The sequence below is a fragment of the Natator depressus genome, chromosome 1 (genome assembly GCF_965152275.1).
Source record: "Natator depressus isolate rNatDep1 chromosome 1, rNatDep2.hap1, whole genome shotgun sequence".
In the NCBI taxonomy this organism is placed as follows: domain Eukaryota; kingdom Metazoa; phylum Chordata; order Testudines; family Cheloniidae; genus Natator; species Natator depressus.
Window position 1 is genome coordinate 326,092,056 of NC_134234.1, and position 8,790 is coordinate 326,100,845.

At 41.5% G+C, this 8,790-nt stretch overlaps 1 pseudogene; it reads right to left on the reverse strand.

Annotated features, from left to right (window-relative positions):
* Positions 1-2,368: 2,368 nt before the first annotated feature.
* LOC141990769 (F-box/LRR-repeat protein 21 pseudogene) lies at positions 2,369-3,719 on the reverse strand (annotated as a pseudogene).
* Positions 3,720-8,790: the final 5,071 nt, after the last annotated feature.

Sequence of the window (8,790 nt, forward strand, 5' to 3'; positions counted from 1 at the left end):
CCCCACCCTTTATGGGTGCAAAATGGAAAGGGGTAAAAAAAAGATGATTATGGAAAAAAGGGAAAGAGATTGAGAAAAAGGGAAAGCAAAAAAACCTAAAACATTTCAAAAAAGCAAATTTTCTAACCCTAAAAATGTTGATAACAAAATTTGTAATTTGTTGCTACCAGCAGGTAGATAGACCAACTATGGTATGAAAGGCATTGCAAATGCATTTTATATGAATGTACTACAATTTACATTAGTGTACAAAGTGGATCACAAAAAAAAATACATGTACTACTTTGTACTAACAACCTTTACCCCATTCCAATTAAAAGTAAGATTGCCTTCTCCCCAGGAATTCCTTAGTGCTGATGTGCAACAAGAAGTCAATCCTGCAGTCCTTATTCAGGCAGCACTCCCATTTAGATTGCAAGTCTTGCTAACTTAACAAAAACAGCTCACTATACTCAACGCTCACTATAGCAGGATTTAATGGTTAGGGAAGAGTTCTGCAAGACATAGCTGAGGCTCCCACAATTCCTAGGGAAGACTGGGGCCAGTTTGGCCCCTACCATGGGAAAAGCCTTGGGTTTCTCTAAGCTTTTAATTTTATGCCAGGAAGGGAAATAATTGGAGTCAAGTGGTACACTCCAATCACATCCTTCCCCCTAACTGTATACTTCTATCAGTACATAGAAAGAGAAAACAATGAACTGTACAACACTGCCTTTATGGTATAACTTACTGATAGAGTAAAAATGGAGTACTGAGTGCAAGTGAAATCAAAAGCTTTTTCTTTATTGCAGCATTAAACCCTTAATTTGCCACAATATTCAAACGTGTACAAGCACATGAAAATAGATTTAATTAGCTACCCTGATTTCAGATTGCTGGAAATCATCAAAATACAACACCAAAAACCAAAACTCAAGATTTATCAGAGCGGTGTACTTTCAACAGAGCCGTCCCTACCCATACACAAAGTACGCAGCTGCGTAGGGGGCACCAAATTTGGGGCACCAAATTTCCTGGTGTCCTGCGCAGCTGCTTGCTGCTCCAGCCCCTGCCCTGCCTCTTCCCCATGGCTCCCACCCCTGGTCTACCCCAGCCCCACCTCTTCCCACCCCTGCTCTACCCTGCCCCCAGTCCGCCCCTTCCCCTGCTCTGCCCCAGCCCCGCCTCTTCCCACCCCCACTCCACCTCTTCCCCAAAGCCCCTGCCCTGCTCCACCCCCACTCCTTCACCTCCCCAGCCCACCTCTTCCCACCCCTGTTCCACCCCAGCCCCACCACCACTCCCCTGAGGACTGCAACAGGGCTGGGCCTGTACTCACTGGTGGCAGGAAGTGCAGCGATCTGGCCCCAGCCACTCCACCATTGAATGCTGGAGGGCGGTTCCCCCCTGCCTCCCAAGCCAGTCCCCCCCCCGGAGGCCTGGGGCCCCACGCAGCCCCCCCATGGGGGGGCTGCATAGGGCCCCAGAATAGTTAGGGATGGCCCTGACTTTCAACACTACTTTATAGTACAGAATGCTGGAGAATGAGAAAGTCTGACATGGCCAAACTGTCCTCATTCCATACAACCTGCCTCCATATCTTTTGGCCAGAACAATCTCAAACCAAGATCTATTGATACAGTGCAGCCAAGCGGATCTGAGCACCATCATTGCCAGGAGGCACTGGAGATGGATTGGGCGTGTGCTTCAGATGGAAATTGGTTCCATCATCAGAATAGCATTAAGATGGACACCTGAAGGCAAGCGAAAACAAGGCCACCCAAAAACAACATAGCAAAGAGCTGTGGAAGCTGAGCTGAAAAACCTGGGGCACAGCTGGGGAACCATTGACAGACTTGCCAGAAACAGAGAGAAGTGGAGGAGCTTTGTCGCTGCCCTAAACGCGAGGTGTAATGGAAACATGATGATGATGACTATTTCAAATTGCTATTATGACACAAAGTATTTGTTCTACATGTTCAACAAAAAATATTATTAGTGAACAACTGGAGAAAGTAACATTGCAAATAATACAATTTACCTGAAGGTTCCAGGAGTCATTTAACTCCCCATCAAGCAGGCAAACTTCACAGTCCCTTTAACCACACCAGTGAGACTAACAGTATAGAACACATGAGAAACCTTGTACTAATTGTGTTTAATGTAACAATTTAATTAAAAAGAAGCCAAATGAAAGTGCTTAATTTAATTGGAGGAAGAAACACCTCTAACCCACAGACATCCTTTCAAAGTGTCTACTGTTAAGTATCCTATGTTCTATTTTCTAATTTAATCTAGCATTGACACACCTGAGCACTTTGCTTTTGTTTCTATGCAGTTCATTAAACTTAGGAAATTGAAAATTTTAAGCAGTTTTGATGCTTCATTTTCATAAGTCCCTATGTGCACAGAAAGCAACACCTTGATCCAGTTTTGACCATATTAATATTTTCTGTAAATAGTTTCCAGGTAGCCTCATCTCAGGGAACCACATTCTTCCACAGTGTTTGGAGATTTCTGAATGAATTTGATCCAGGTTTTAATCATTATCTGGAATTAGTACTTCCTCCATAATAGAAAGCAAGGTAAGCCTGGCTCCATGCATCTTTACATACTCAATAAAATTTCTGCAGATAACCTCACATTCACCAAGTCCCATGGCTGTTAGGTTCTTACAGCATTCAGCAATGCAAATGAGTTCATCATTCAGTGGCTGAAGTCCATTAGCACACACCACACACCACCAATTTGATCAACCCGGGGCAATTCATTCCAGTGTGACCTGGCATGGCTTTGCTTACTGCATGACCGAGTAAAGGTGTGTAACAGGAGTTTTCCTCTGTATAAAAAGAAGTAGATAACAATATTGACTTTAGGGGAGTGCTTAACAAATGCATCCCAACTTTGCTTTTTAATTGTATGAATTATTTAATTTGTCCTGGATTTTCACTCACAACATCTATGCAAAGATGTTCAAGGTTAACGTGTTTCTCATATGAGGGGTCCAGCAGCAGTTCATCGCTTACTTTGTAATAATTCCAAGCCAGTTGCCTAAGGCCATGACACTGGTCATCAGCACAAAGAATTCCAGCAGGTGACACACAAGGACAGCTGCTCATTTTTAGCAGTTTTAGAGTATCATTATTATTAGAAACAAGAACGGATCATCAACTGTGTGTCAGTTTTGATGGATGATAATGCCTTGGAGTTTACAAAAACTACTGTCAGTGCTGATGCAAAATGGGCCTTGGAGACATTTATAAAACTTGGCTTCACTGCTGAAATCAAACCTAATGTCCTGATGGAACAATTCACCAACTGAGAAAGGATGTCACAGGCAGCTTCTGCAGACTCAGTTCTACTATCAACCTTGAAGCTGACATACTGCAGATGATCAGCATGTCTCTTGATAATTTGCTGAATGAGATCAGGGTGAGTGGACTCTAAATAAGAAGTAGCTGGTTGGTTAAGCTCAAATTCAACCTTCCTCCACAAGTGAGGGATATGAAAAACTTCATTCCACCTTTGGCAAACAGAAGATGCCCATGCTCGATTTACTAAAGCAGGTACTGAAAAATATGTAAAACTAGATGGTGTGGCAGGGTTCCCCAGTTCATCAAGATTTGCAGGCAAGACTTGCCAAATGTTGATCGGTAGAAACAAATTTTCTGCTTTTTTGTTCTTTGTGGTGTTTGTAGAACTGGGTTCTCAACTTTAACAGTCCACCCAATTCTCTTCATTCTGAGAGCAAACAATTTCAGGTACTAGAGAGGTGTGATGTAATTAAGCTACGAAGCTTTCTGTACGTTTTCAAGTACAGTAGATCACTGAGCATGCATGGGTTACATTATTAAATCAAAAGTTGGGAGTTTTTCGTTTGCAGAACTCCCTGATATCCTGGGAGACTTGGTTAGTCTGCCCCTCACCCTAAAGGGCCCCTGATGGGGTGTCCATAAATCATTTCTCCTCTGCACTTCTTTCTCAGGGGCCTGGTCTCTACAGCTGCAAGGAGAGGGGAAGCTCTGGGTTTAAGGCTGGGGTCAGTTACTGGTCTGCTGAGCTTCCTGAAGTGCTGCCTCAGATCTGCTGTTATTTTTTTTTTTTTTTTGTGAGGGGAAGGGATGATGATTTTCACCCCTGCTTCCCTGGCTGCTTTCCTCAGCTGGTGGGGGTGAGGGTGGTCACAAGTGCTCCTTCCCAGTCCTTCCATATCTCCTTGCCATTCCTGAGAGGGGGATGTTTCTCCTCACCCAGACTCTTTCAGGTTCCTTTTTTTGTGGGAGAAAGGAGCCTGCTGACTTCCTGCTGTCTCCCCTCTTTGCTGTGTATGTCGGCAGGTTCCTTGCAATACTGCCACAGACGTTTTTGGGTTGGAATAGGAAGGCATAGGTTTGCCTTTCTCCTCTCTCCTGATCTGTTAGGGCTACTGCTGTTTGAGGGAGCTGCAGCCACTGCTGCAGTGTCAGCTGTCGCCTCCTCCATTACCATGTACAAGTCTCCCCGCAAACAAGGGGAGGGCTAGTCAGGGGTCCCTAAATTTCAAAGCAGCGAAGATATAATTTGTCTATTCATTTTTTTATGAAAACTGGATTGTCTGGGATATATGAGTGACTCCATACTTTGGAGAGATTTATGACTGTGCTTCTTATGATTGGCTAAATTACATGCATATTTTAATTAACTGCCTAGTGTGTACGTGTGAGCAACTACCTTCAGATGGATAGAATCAGAGCTGCTCATCTGTGGGTCATAGGTACATACAGAGATTCTCCCTTCGCTAGAGAGGCTGGTTCTTTCTGTTATAGGTGGGCCTGAGTTCTCAAAAATGCTTGGGAAAAAGAATAGATTTATCTAAATTTATTGGCTTAATTTTTTATTACTATATATTTTTTTGTTTTCCTTCTTCCTTTTTCTTTTCAAAATGGCTGAAATCCTGTATTATTTTCCTATCATTTTTGAACATTTTTAAAAATAGAAAAACAAATCAAAATGAAAAATCAGCCACTCTCAAACCCTGAAAAATGATAACAATTTTGAATTTTCTCATTACATTGTTTTCGCCCTCTTTGGACCAGCTATAGTAACAAAATGGTCAAAATATGCACTGTATATAACAATATTCCCAGATGAAAGAAGGGCCTGAATGAACCCCATATCTATCTGTTCATTTATTTCAACACCAGTTAAGTAGATCATCTGACCTAGATGGGTTGAATAGGCTTTTTTTCATAATGGAGGTATGATAAAAGGACAGGGATGTGAGGATTCTTTTCATTCGAAAAATAGGAGATAAAGAGGGAACATAAAAGAAGAACATAAAACTCCAAAGAATATAAAAAGAGAATGCCTCAGAGCTATTCAATGAGATGGTAGACTTGTGAACAACACGTCACACACTGAAGCTTCAAAGGGCTGGCCATAAGGGAAATTTAGAAAAAAATCTTACAGAGTGTGTAACTACTGTGTGGAGAGAACTAATAAAATCAGCAATGGAGACGTATTCTTAATATTCTGATTGCACGTACATCCACGTAGCTCCATTATGGGCCAGATCCACAGCAGATGTAAACAACAGAGGTGGCTGGGAATTTTTTGATTAACTGCTTTTAAATTAGAAAATGCTGATTACTCAAAAACAAAACTTTTTGTCGGAAAGGGCCAGTTTCAACATATTTCTCTACTCAATTGTTTTAAACAAAGTTTTGATATTGAAATTAAAAATTCTGTTTTTCTGGTTTGGAATAACTTTGTGCTTAAATATGTATGGTAGTTATAGTTTTTAAAAAGGTTGAAATAAAAGCAAACATTTTGATTAACGGCTACAAAATCTGGATTTTCAGTTCACAACAAAATTTGAGATTTTGATTTTTCATTCCAATTCAGGAGGGGAAACATTTTCAAAATCTCAAAAATTCACAGGATGGGAAAAAGTATTTCCTGCCCAGCTCAAGTGGGCATAGCTTAATTGACTTCAATGGAGACGTGCGGGCCGCCACTACCCACAGCTCCCATTGGCTGGGAACGGCAAACCGTGGCCACTGGGAGCTGTGGGGGCCATGCCTGTAGCTGGTCAACATAAACAAAATGTCTCATGGCCCACCAGGATTACCCTGATGGATTGCGTGCCTAAGGTTGCCAACCCCTGTGTTAAGCTATCAGCTCAGCTTCTGCAATATAGTTTAGCTACTCAACATTTGAACCTGATCTCTACCAACTTGGATTGAGAAACCTGGACCATCGAATTCATTGGGCATGCGAGAGACAAGGCTGGTCCTCTATCTCCCATTAGGTCTCCGGTCTCAGGTCTCCAAGGAAGGGTGTTAGTATACTAGTTTAAGTAGCCTGTTAGAAAAGGGATGTTACCACCTGGGACCATAGAACTGTACTACTTCTTTGTGACTCTGTGGTTTATAGCTTTGATTATTCTTTCATTTATCTTAATAAAGATCTTGAAATTCTGGTATTGTCCTCAGTATGAGTGTCCTTGCCACACGTCCCAAGAGTCTGCACCAGACATTGAACTCCCTGTGTTCTCTAATTCTGTAGCCTGAATTTGGGACAAGAACCTAATTATCTTCTGGTCAGATAGTTGGTGAGCTGTAATAAACTAGCCCTATAAATCCAGGTCAATAGACCCCAGCATGTCTTGGCTATGACCATGGCATCCCAGATGCACTTTCCAGTTTCCATGACTGCCAGAATTCTCATAGCTCCTTGTGGCAATGTTTACCTTCCCAAACTTCTCAACAAACCAACCAACTCTGAGATATTCAGATGTACCCTAATATTGAGATATTTGAATTTATTCAAGTCCTCTTGATACCCAGGCACACCTCAGTGAAGGAGGCTCCTCAGAGTAAACTCTGCCTTCCAGAGGGTGTGATTTTTATCTGCTACTATGAATTGGTTTGGCTTCTGCTAGAGTTAGGGCCTGTTTTCCCGTTATTTTTTTCCTCACAGGTAGTAGCATGGGTCACAAACACTAGTTTCCAAACTCCCCTTGCCAGAAGTTTCTCCATCTGTTCGTGATGTCCCTATGTAATGGTTGCTGGCACACTTTTTATTCTGGAGGTGTTTTTTTTAATGTTGTCCATTATATATGTGCAATATTTGAATCCAGTCTGCATCACATCAGTGAAGATTTTTTAAATAAAGGCAAAGCTCCTTATTTTTACATTAAAAAGCATTTCAAATTTATTTTATGAGCAAGAAAAAAAAAAGCAGGCCCCATTCACCTCTTACCTATTTTAGCTCATAGTTTGTTAAATAAGGGAAGATTTACGTCAAAATACTTCTAGCAGGAGCTGAGTGTGTGAGCTGCACTGTATACGTCAATTAAAGCAAGCCATTCAACACTTCCTACTGGAGTAACAGTGAATCATCCCAAAGCACATTGCTCATACACCCTCGGACTACAATACTGCTGACGGAAGCAGTCTCTTTACCACAAAAAATTGTTCTTTTTTTATAGTAATAAATCCGATAATCAAGAGCAGGCACCCTTGCTGGCACTTTAATGTGTGAGGGGTACTGAATGAGTTCACTGCATTCCTTGCATTCATTTTTGCTCATCTTCTTAGAAAATTAGTCTCTAAAATCCCCAAAGGCCAAAATCTGCCGTCATCATGCCAATGTAAAACTGGAATAACTCCATTAAAATCAATGGTGTTGCTCTGGCTCTCCACCTCTGTAAGAGCAGTTGTTGTTTTCTAATAGCTCAGTGTTCAACAAAAATTAGTAAATGGCACCCGTAACTGCTTTATATATTTACCATATGCTATACTAGAGCTTTCTCCACAGATCTTACAGCAACCTTCAGGAAAGATCTAAGTAAATAAGAATATATAGGATAGGAGATCTTGAGTTGAGCTGGGCATCAAACATAATCCGAATGTTGAAGACATGCTGCTATCTAGTGGCAAAAACAGGTAGTTTTTAAAAACACTTCATGACTTTTCAATTATTGTAATATTGTAGCTGTTTTCATGTATTCATACTCTACAGTACATTTATATGTTCATGGGCATGATTCCGCTTGAACTCTGATGTCAGTCTGGGATAGTCACTGGAGATAATTCTGTGTGTGAGATTGGACTCAGACCTTGTACCTAAGATCATTAATTTTTTGGAATACCAATTAACCCTTACTGTGCACATTTTTATTAGTTGCTGCATCACCTTTTTATAAAATAAGGCCAAATGTAGGAAAACCAAAAGGCTAATGTATAGCAAATGAGTGCAATTAGAAATGGATGCTGATGTAGTTCTAGGATCACAGAAGTCTGGCTCTACTGTATAGAGTGAGGAGAACCAGCAGCTGAACCAGCACTTTGGTGCCTTTAACTCCAGTTAGTTCCCTTGAAGAGAGCCTGATTGAGGAAAGGAGTGGCTAATTACTAGATCAGACTGGCTGAGGAGAGCTATAGAGCTAATTAGCCCATTGACTGGGAGAGTAGAAAAGAACACAGGACAGAAGAAAAGGAGAGAGAAAAAGGTTAGCAGTGCAAGAGTAAGGAAGATCTCTGGGTGGAAAGATTTTTCCCCACACCTCCCCTCCTGTGGAAGAAGGGGTTGTGAGGCTGAATAGCACTGTAAATAGCATTGTTGCACTAGTACGTAAAGTTAGTACTGTGGAGTGCAGCACTATAAATAGACTGCATAGTGATACCTACAAACCGGAGAAAGAAAAGGAGTACTTGTGGCACCTTAGAGACTAACAAATTTATTTGAGCATAAGCTTTCGTGAGCTACAGCTCACTTCATGGGATGCATTCAGTGGAAAATACAGTGGGGAGATTTATATACATGGAG